Source organism: Porites lutea, chromosome 8 (assembly GCF_958299795.1).
Source record: "Porites lutea chromosome 8, jaPorLute2.1, whole genome shotgun sequence".
Classification (NCBI taxonomy): domain Eukaryota; kingdom Metazoa; phylum Cnidaria; class Anthozoa; order Scleractinia; family Poritidae; genus Porites; species Porites lutea.
The window spans coordinates 14,837,988-14,847,372 of record NC_133208.1 but is presented as its reverse complement, the minus strand read 5'-3'; the positions used below and the strand labels follow the sequence as shown (position 1 = coordinate 14,847,372).

The window sequence follows — 9,385 nt, the reverse complement described above, 5'->3', positions numbered from 1 at the left end:
GTAGAATTTTACACGGGATAATTACAGGAAATATAAAAATTATGTTTGCTAAACAACTGTAACGTCTATTATACTTAAGAAACAGCGGTTGTAACCATTTTACAGCACTGTGTATTTTAGTATCCAAAATACTATTCAAGATCAATTAACATTTCTTTTTGCAGTTTTGCAACAAGCATGTAAACAGTTCCTTTTTTCTTTGGAATAAAAGCGCTGAGTTAAACCTATTTTTTGGAAACAAATATGTCTCCGAGTTTTCCTAACACAGGCACAACAAATTCTTGGTGTTGTCGCGGCGCTTCTGCCTGAGATTTGAGGAGAGCTTCAAAAACTCTCTCGTCATTCTCTTCGGATCTTTGGATGGCTTCTTGCTGTGACTTCATCATGTCAAGGATTGCTAGCTCCATGTCATCGCCACTAAGCCTTTTCTTCTTCTTTTTTGGTCCTTTTTCATCCTTTTGCCCAGTTTTTCCAGTTGTCTCGGCATCCGCACTATCTCCTCAAAGCAGAGCTGGGCGGCCGTTTCTCTGGTTTCTTACTGCAATCTTGATTTCCGGTCGATAAAATATCGTCGGTATCATCAGAGCTACAATCCTGTCGGTGGGCTTTCGTTTCCTTGACAAGTCTTGGATTCACTTTGTCTGATGAAGCCATAAATTCGTCGATGTCTTCATAGTGCTTGAACGTTTTCCGTTCCCTTCCCGTGCGATTGTTATTATCACATACGCTTTTGTATTTATCCAAGAACGCCCGCCACTTCTCCTTTAACTGCGCTAATGACTTTTCAGATTCCACGCCATTGTCAAAGCACATACTTTGAAACTGCTTCAAAATATCTTCCCATATATTTTTTTGGCTTGACTGCTTTTTGTAGACTTAAGTCTATCGTAGTACTCCTTAAAAGCGGCAATTAAGCATCTCTCTTCGGTCAACGACCAGCTACTGCGCTTGTTACGATCGTCGATTCGGTTCGAGGATTCACTTGGAGTTGGACTATCGCTGTCCCTGTCTGGTTCAAACTGAAGGTGATTGCTAGTACCGGGTACAGGGTTCTGGTAAATCGGGTAGGGATTTCACATCGCTGGATAATGCAGTGGAGGCTGATTTTGAGCCATGGTAACACCATACAGGGTATTACCGGTGTTGTTGATTCCCTGCGGCCTTGTTTGATTTCGTGCCGCAAATAAATATCCGTTGTAATAGGGATCTTCATTTTGACTAGCGTTCCTATAAACAGATAAACAGAAAGATTATAATTTAATCAACTTCGTAACTGGCAGTCTGAAGGGCAAACTCATGAAAATAAATAAATAAAGAAATACTCACAGTGATGCACGAAACCCTGCCATGTTACCTCGTGCTTGAAGTAGGGGCGAAATTAGCCAAGTGCTTCAGAGGTCACCTCAGAGCGCCTCACGCAATTTCCTGTATTAGCTGCGTTCTGCTTTATGATTGGCCAAGCCACCTTAGGGAGCAGATAAACCGTACTTTTCAGTTCAGGAACTGTCATGGGAAGTTCTTTTGTTCTTTTTGATGTATCCATGGAAATAACCCTAGGGAAGTTTCGGTCTGGGAAAAGCGGTTACACACAAAAAAGTCTTTTCCCGTGGGCAAACGCTATTTACCCATGGGTAAAAGCGCTAGTATAACCACGACTAATGCCGATCAATGCTCGCGATGCTCATATTTCGAGCTTGGGCTACCTGTGGTTTTGATCATTCAGTGCCTAACTTCTTTTTTGCAGATAAGTTTTCAATAGCCGTGATAGATTATTTAATAAAAACGTTATAAATGACTCAAATTATTCTTAAGAGAGTGTCTCTGTAAGAGTGGTCCGGTCGATTTTGCTTGAGACACAGATTTAGCTCATTTCTTGTGTGTTGTAAGACATTCATGTACCTATACTAAAACCACAATCCGTTTGATGGGATCTCTTTATTTTTCAGAGTTTTACGGAAATTAATTTCACTCGAGCGAAGGCCTGTCGTGACACTTTTCAAGACTTTAATTTGAGACAACTTTGGAGGACAATTTACAAAAAAGTACGGGACTCAGCAAAAATCAAATACCACAGACATGTATAATAACTCTATCTTATCCATCGAGGCGACTTTCGTGAACATCGCGTTTCAATCAAGCAAACAGGAAGACTTTAACGACACCTTGTAGGTTCGCTTTAGTCACACACGCGAAAACCGATCAAATTCAAGGTACATTTCTGAAAAAGTGAGGCGTTCTTAACTGATCCAACTAATATAGCTAGGAAGCAGATGCCATAGAAAAGGTAACTACAGAAAAAAACTTTGCGGCCCGACCTTTACTAAAACTTTATAACTCCGTGAACTTACCTAATTTTCGGCAATCTCCAAGTTTTGCCGCCATTTTGAGGGACTTGTCAGCATGAAGCGTAGCAGATATAAATCAAGCAGGTAGATCTAAAACCGTCAGAAGTACATACGAAAGCATTCAAATGATCTTCACTTTCAATTCAAGGGGCAAAATTTGAAATTGTTCGTTAAACCTACCTTTCCTACATCCCCATGCGACCCCAACAATTCAAACACTACATTTCCCTCGTCGATCCCACCGTAAGAAATAACTTGTGACACCCAAGCTTCGACTCAAATGTGAAGTACAAATCAAACAACATAACTGCTTCATCTTCGAGGCGATATCACGCTGGTATTTTGATTTTCTGATCGACAAGAACGGCGATCAGGAAGTGATCGCCATGTTTACCTCATAAACGTGACCGCTGACCAGCCGCTGAGTGAAAAACAGTACGGCGCGGGGTGGTGTGGGTGGCGGACTTATCGTCATAACATATTCGAATACATGCTAAAAAAGCTTTAGGACTCTCAGTCTAAACAGTGAAGGCATGCTTCGTGGTACAGACAACTTTCATTTTATTCTCATAACTTTTACCTTTAAATTAGAACTGGTATTAATTAATAGAGTTATTTAAATATTTTTAACCGAGGTACCCATATGACCTTTTTGCTTGTCCTCAGTAGTATAAAATAAGGTGTCTTTTCTTCCAGAACCTTTTATTTATGCGTTATTGCACGGAATGAGCACTATACTTAGAAGGTTTGTTCTAAATCATTTTTGCTGTTGCCAAGAATGTATGCAAAATCATTGCTTTATACAAAGCTGACTCTAAAATATGATTTTCCGTAACAGTAACCAATGTCATTTACGTAAGGTGTTAATAAAACTAGCAATGTACAATTTTTAGTGTTTTCCACTTATAAACCTGACATACAGTTGTCAAGTGAACTATGTTAGTTTCAGCTCATTCCTTGACTCGATGTGACCTTTTATCACATAACCCTATTCTTTTCATTTGCAATTTTCCTGTACTTTTTTTTTCATACGACAACGACAAAGAGTTTCATAGGTAAACCGACTTTTTGGTGTACCACGCTTGTTACATTGTATATACAAATACATGCAAAAAGCCGGCTGAATAAGCTCCTCCCCCTGCTCCAAATTTTTTGGGTTGCCTTCGCCCCATGCCTCTGCACGACTCCCTGTCGGCTAGAAGGAAATTTGAAAGACGGCTATGCAGGACACATTTTCTTTTTCATTTTCATTTACCCTCTACAATTTTTTTGTAAGTATGTAAAGATGTAAAAAACACAAAAGTTTTTACAAGTTCCCCCCTTTTTTTTTTGTACCACTCTTAATATGTACATATACTTTGTTCTGGCAAAATGGTGGCTAAGAACGGCTGAATATATACCTACTTGGAAATAAAATGGCTGTTTGGTTTCCCGTTAAAACATTACGTAAGAGTGACGCGTGTCTGTTCCAATTGTGACAAAACCATGTCACAAAGTCAAAGCAAAAGAGAAAAAAGTGTAATTTTCATAGCCAACTTACAATCTCTCCATTACAGACAGCTACAAGGGCCACTGGGTCACTGCTTGATGGTGTAATTATCCTTCCACTGAGCACTGGCTTTCATGGGTCATTTCCCTTATTTTTGACATTAGAACAGCTTTGAAATCTCTAGATTTAGGCTGGGTTGAAAAATTCTCATCCCTTACCCTTTCCGGAAGACGACAGTACCAATGTTATCGAGAGAAAGGGTAGGGAACCTTTCCAGTCGAATTTAAGTGAAGGATGGGCACTTTATAAGCCAAAAGGTGGCGCTGTTCGCATCTAAGAGAAAGCAAGGCAGTATCTCACCTCCAAGCTTGAAATTGGTGAGCAATCTGGAAGGAAAGAGGATCTGCGAGATATGAGGAAAGCGAAGGGGGAAAACGGGGAGCGCCTGCTTTCCCGGGAAGAGTGGCTAACCAAAGCCCAAATACAAGGAGTTTTTTTTCCGTTTGTCCTCCTCGAGATGAAGACGGGCAGGTTCGTCTCCAGGCACCGCGGTTGACGATAAATCTGACGAGGAATTAATTGACGAGGAAGAAGTGAATCACATGACCACCGTCGAATCAGTTGTAACAGAAATTGGCTTAACGCATCCGATTGTCTATGACATTTATGACTTGTGTGACTACGTCAAGGAGGAAAAATTGAACTATTTTACTGTTTCCATGCTTGAGGAAATCTGTACTTTCTTCGACCTCTCATTTAAATGGGAGTCGTGCAGAGGCTTGGGGCAAAGGCAACCCAAAAAAATTAAGAGCAGGGGGAGAAGCTTATTTAGCCGGCCTTTTGCATGTATTTGTACATACAATGTGATAAGCGTGGTACACCAAAAAATCAGTTTACTTATAAAACTCTTTGTCGTTGTCGTATGACAAAAAAAATTATAGGAAAATTGCAAATGAAAAGAATAGGGTTTAGTGATATAAGGTCACATCGAATCAAGGAATGAGCTGAAACTAACATAGTTCCCTTGACAACTGTATGTCAGGCTTATAAGTGGAAAACGCTAAAAATTGTACATTGCTAGTTTTATTAACACCTTACGTAAATGACATTGGTTACTGTTACGGAAAATCACATTTTAGAGTCAGCTTTGTATAAAGCAATAATTTTGCATACATTCTTGGCAACAGCAAAAATGATTTAGAACAAACCTTCTAAGTATAGTGCTCATTCCGTGCAATAACGCATAAATAAAAGGTTCTGGAAGAAAAGACACCTTATTTTATACTACTGAGGACAAGCAAAAAGGTCATATGGGTACCTCGGTTAAAAATATTTAAATAACTCTATTAATTAATACCAGTTCTAATTTAAAGGAAAAAGTTATGAGAATAAAATGAAAGTTGTCTGTACCACGAAGCATGCCTTCACTGTTTAGACTGAGAGTCCTAAAGCTTTTTTAGCATGTATTCGAATATGTTATGACGATAAGTCCGCCACCCACACCACCCCGCGCCGTACTGTTTTTCACTCAGCGGCTGGTCAGCGGTCACGTTTATGAGGTAAACATGGCGATCACTTCCTGATCACCGTTCTTGTCGATCAGAAAATCAAAATACCAGCGTGATATCGCCTCGAAGATGAAGCAGTTATGTTGTTTGATTTGTACTTCACATTTGAGTCGAAGCTTGGGTGTCACAAGTTATTTCTTACGGTGGAATCGACGAGGGAAATGTAGTGTTTGAATTGTTGGGGTCGCATGGGGATGTAGGAAAGGTAGGTTTAACGAACAATTTCAAATTTTGCCCCTTGAATTGAAAGTGAAGTTTATTTGAATGCTTTCGTATGTACTTCTGACGGTTTTAGATCTACCTGCTCGATTTATATCTGCTACGCTTCATGCTGACAAGTCCCTCAAAATGGCGGCAAAACTTGGAGATTGCCGAAAATTAGGTAAGTTCACGGAGTTATAAAGTTTTAGTAAAGGTCGGGCCGCAAAGTTTTTTTCTGTAGTTACCTTTTCTATGGCATCTACTTCCTAGCTATATTAGTTGGATCAGTTAAGAACGCCTCACTTTTTCAGAAATGTACCTTGAATTTGATCGGTTTTCGCGTGTGTGACTAAAGCGAACCTATAAGGTGTCGTTCAAGTCTTCCTGTTTGCTTGATTGAAACGTGATGTTCACGAAAGTCGCCTCGATGGATAAGATAGAGTTATTATACATGTCTGTGGTATTTGATTTTTGCTGAGTCCCGCACTTTTTTGTAAATTGTCCTCCAAAGTTGTCTCAAATTAAAGTCTTGAAAAGTGTCACGACAGGCCTTCGCTCGAGTGAAATTTAATTTCCGTAAAACTCTGAAAAATAAAGAGATCCCATCAAACGGATTGTGGTTTTAGTATAGGTACATAAATGTCTTACAACACACAAGAAATGAGCTAAATCTGTGTCTCAAGCAAAATCGACCGGACCGCTCTTACAGACACTCTCTTAAGTAGCGTCAGAATGCCGCTTAATATAAATTTTAAATTCTAAAATTTTTAAGAGTTGTTGTCAGAGAAAACTGGGCGAAATGTTAAAAATGTCAACGGAAGGGGGTCAACAGAATAAGTTCATACTAACATCATAGATAGTTCTGGTGGAATAATGGACAAATATTCCAAACGTAGGTTCTTCACTGCCTTTGTATTAGAGATACGAGCATCACTTAATTCGACCCCCTCGGACGCCATTTTTGTAAGCAAATTTTCACCATTTTCTGAAACTCACAGAACCTGCAAAATTTAACGAGCGAATTTTATTTTTGCATGCGATACAACACATCACCGAACTACTTTCTAAAACCATAAGATTTGTTAAGTAGCCACGGACAAGACTAAAATTTTCTTATTTTATCTGACCTAAACTCAGTGTCTGCAAACGAGCAAAAAATCGGGCATTTTTGAATTGATTTACAGCGCACAACTAAAACGACAGAAGAACTCTGACAGCCAAATTTCAGTCTACTATCATTCATGTAACCTAAACACTAATAATCATTTTGGGCCATTGAAACAGGAAGAAATTAGAAAACTCACAGTTGTTATAGTTCCCAAGCTTTTTCTTGCAAACAGGCCGATCCCTTCGTGTTTGTTCTAAGTCCTCTTCGTGTATTTTTTTTTGTATATTTCGCTGTAAAGTATATTCAACAGCTGGATGAAATATCAAAAAGCTTGAAATACTGCCTAGGTTACATTTTGAAAGGGCAAAAAGTACTGAAGGATAGGATGAAACTAGAGAATAAGAAAGTGACGCCATCTTGAAAATTCAGCACTTAGGAGGGACTGGCACTAGTAGCTGCCTTGTCCACAAGATGAATTACCAAATGGCTAAAAAACAAAAAAACAAACAAACCGGCTTATCAGCGACCTATTACAGTCCTATTTCTTCTTCAATTACTACTTTTAGTTAAATTTAGCTTGTTTTGTGTTGTAGTTTTTTTTTTTTTTTTGGCGGAGTGATGGGGTGTGGTGACCAGGTGACCAATTGGCATTACTCCCTGGACTTGGCTGTCTAGAGACTCAGTACAGGCACCTTGTAACAGTTAAGAGTCAGGTCCGTAATCTGACTAACTGTCAGTCACTAAAAATTTATCGATGTACGTTTGAGCAACTTGTTGTTCTGAGTGAGTTTTGATTTCATTGAGCTTAAGTAATTTGTATTTATATCAAGGCATGTGTTCAAAACAAGGCCCAACTCTGCGCGAGCTCCGCTTGCATTTTCGGTTGCGTACTTTCCGATAAGAAACAGAATTAAAATATAAACAAACAACCGTGTTGGATAAATCTTGCCACGGTTGTGGCAGGTTTAATGAAATCAAAGCTAACAGAATCACAACACATCGATATATGTAAACCGATTAACCTACTGAATAAAAAATGGGGCGACAAAAATCCGCCACAAGCCACACAACTGTGGCTGAAGCCCCGCAAAAAGAAGCAAAGCTCGCGTGAAAGGTGGAAAGCGAAAAATTGTTGGACACTTGTAAAACTATGAAGAAGAGGAAGAAAAAAAAAACTGTGAAAATTAAACGTGACGCCAACGAAACGGCAGCCCTTGCTTGAACGTCTGGTACAAATTAGAGAGAGGACAATCGATAGGAAAATTCGGACTTAAAAATTGTCAACCAAGTAGCAGCCCAATGACTGACCTACGCTACCAGCATAAGAACAAAAGTGCTAAAAAACCGCCTAACATTAAGACAAGGGAAACGAGAGATAATGCACGAAACGAGAACTAATGCCAGCCAAATAACAGCCCAATGACTGACCCATTCAGCAGGCGTAAAAACAGAATGAATAAGATTAGGAACTAACAACTCAAAGGTCAGTTAAAAAGGGTTTTCTAAGCCCACCAAGTAGCAGCCCAATTGTCTGACCTACTTTCGACACGTGGGTAAATCAATTAATTAGTGTGAAGAACTTCCGACCTCAAATAAACTTTAAATGCGTCGGATTTCCAGCGACCAAGAACACGAATTTGCGCGTCAGAATAACCTTTTTCAGCGGTATGGCACGCGCCGCCAATGCGAAAGCTATGAGTCCTGTACCGACTACTGTCCAGACCACAGTAAGATAAGCGCTGCTGAAGTGCGACATCGAATTGGTGAACAGAGATGGGGGTCTGATCAGCGTGGCAAAAAAGTGGCCCTGGACGATTTCCCCAGATATCACAATACTGATATAGGGCTGTAACAGGGCAAAAAGGGGAAGAGACATCCTTTGCAAGTAAAATGTCAAAAGATCTGCGACTAGCGTTATGCTTATACTCGTTAATAGTAATCTTTGCCCCCTGCACTTGGCCTGGACGAAATAAGAATGTTAGATTACTGTACTGAACGACAGAACGCGCAAATCGTGTGCTCGTAGAGGCCAGTTCACCTATGCGAAAAAGACCGTAAAACGCTACAAGAAACATCGCCGAAAAAAGAGAACGCTGAAATGCCGAAGAGTTAGATAAAGTAAGAGAGCGAATCAACTGGTGCAATATGGGCCGTGTAATTGGCAAACGAATGTCCGACGGCTGTTGACGGCTCAAAGCTGTCAACAGCTTGTCAATTAGAGAAGATTTGCTAGGGTCATTAAAACCTTTGAGCTTATGTGCATAGGCCAATTTACGAAACGAGAGATAAGAAATAAAAAGAGGGATACAAGTAGGGGGTAAAGGTAAAGGAGGATTGGTTGAACCGTACAAGTGAGCATAGAATTGGCGGAAAACGACCCACGCACGCTGATAAAGCCTCCGCGAGCTGGCTGTGAGAGTAGAATTTAACCCTATTCAGACTGGGGGGGGCTTTTCGAACCCCCCCCCCCTCCGGCAAAATCGTGATAACTCCTGCACCGAAAGAGCTATGACGTTCAAATTTTCTGACTTTTCCTAAAATTTATCTAGGAACATTTTGGCATAATTACCATGTCCATGTGATTAATCATGTTGCCATGGCAACCAGTTTCTGACACATAGGTTTTGGAAAGTTTAAAAAATGGTGATTTTTTTTGTTTTAAGATCGCATTTTT

At 39.9% G+C, this 9,385-nt stretch overlaps 1 pseudogene; it reads right to left on the bottom strand.

The window, feature by feature from the left end:
* Positions 1 to 224: 224 nt before the first annotated feature.
* Positions 225 to 1,115, bottom strand: LOC140946864 (uncharacterized; annotated as a pseudogene).
* Positions 1,116 to 9,385: the final 8,270 nt, after the last annotated feature.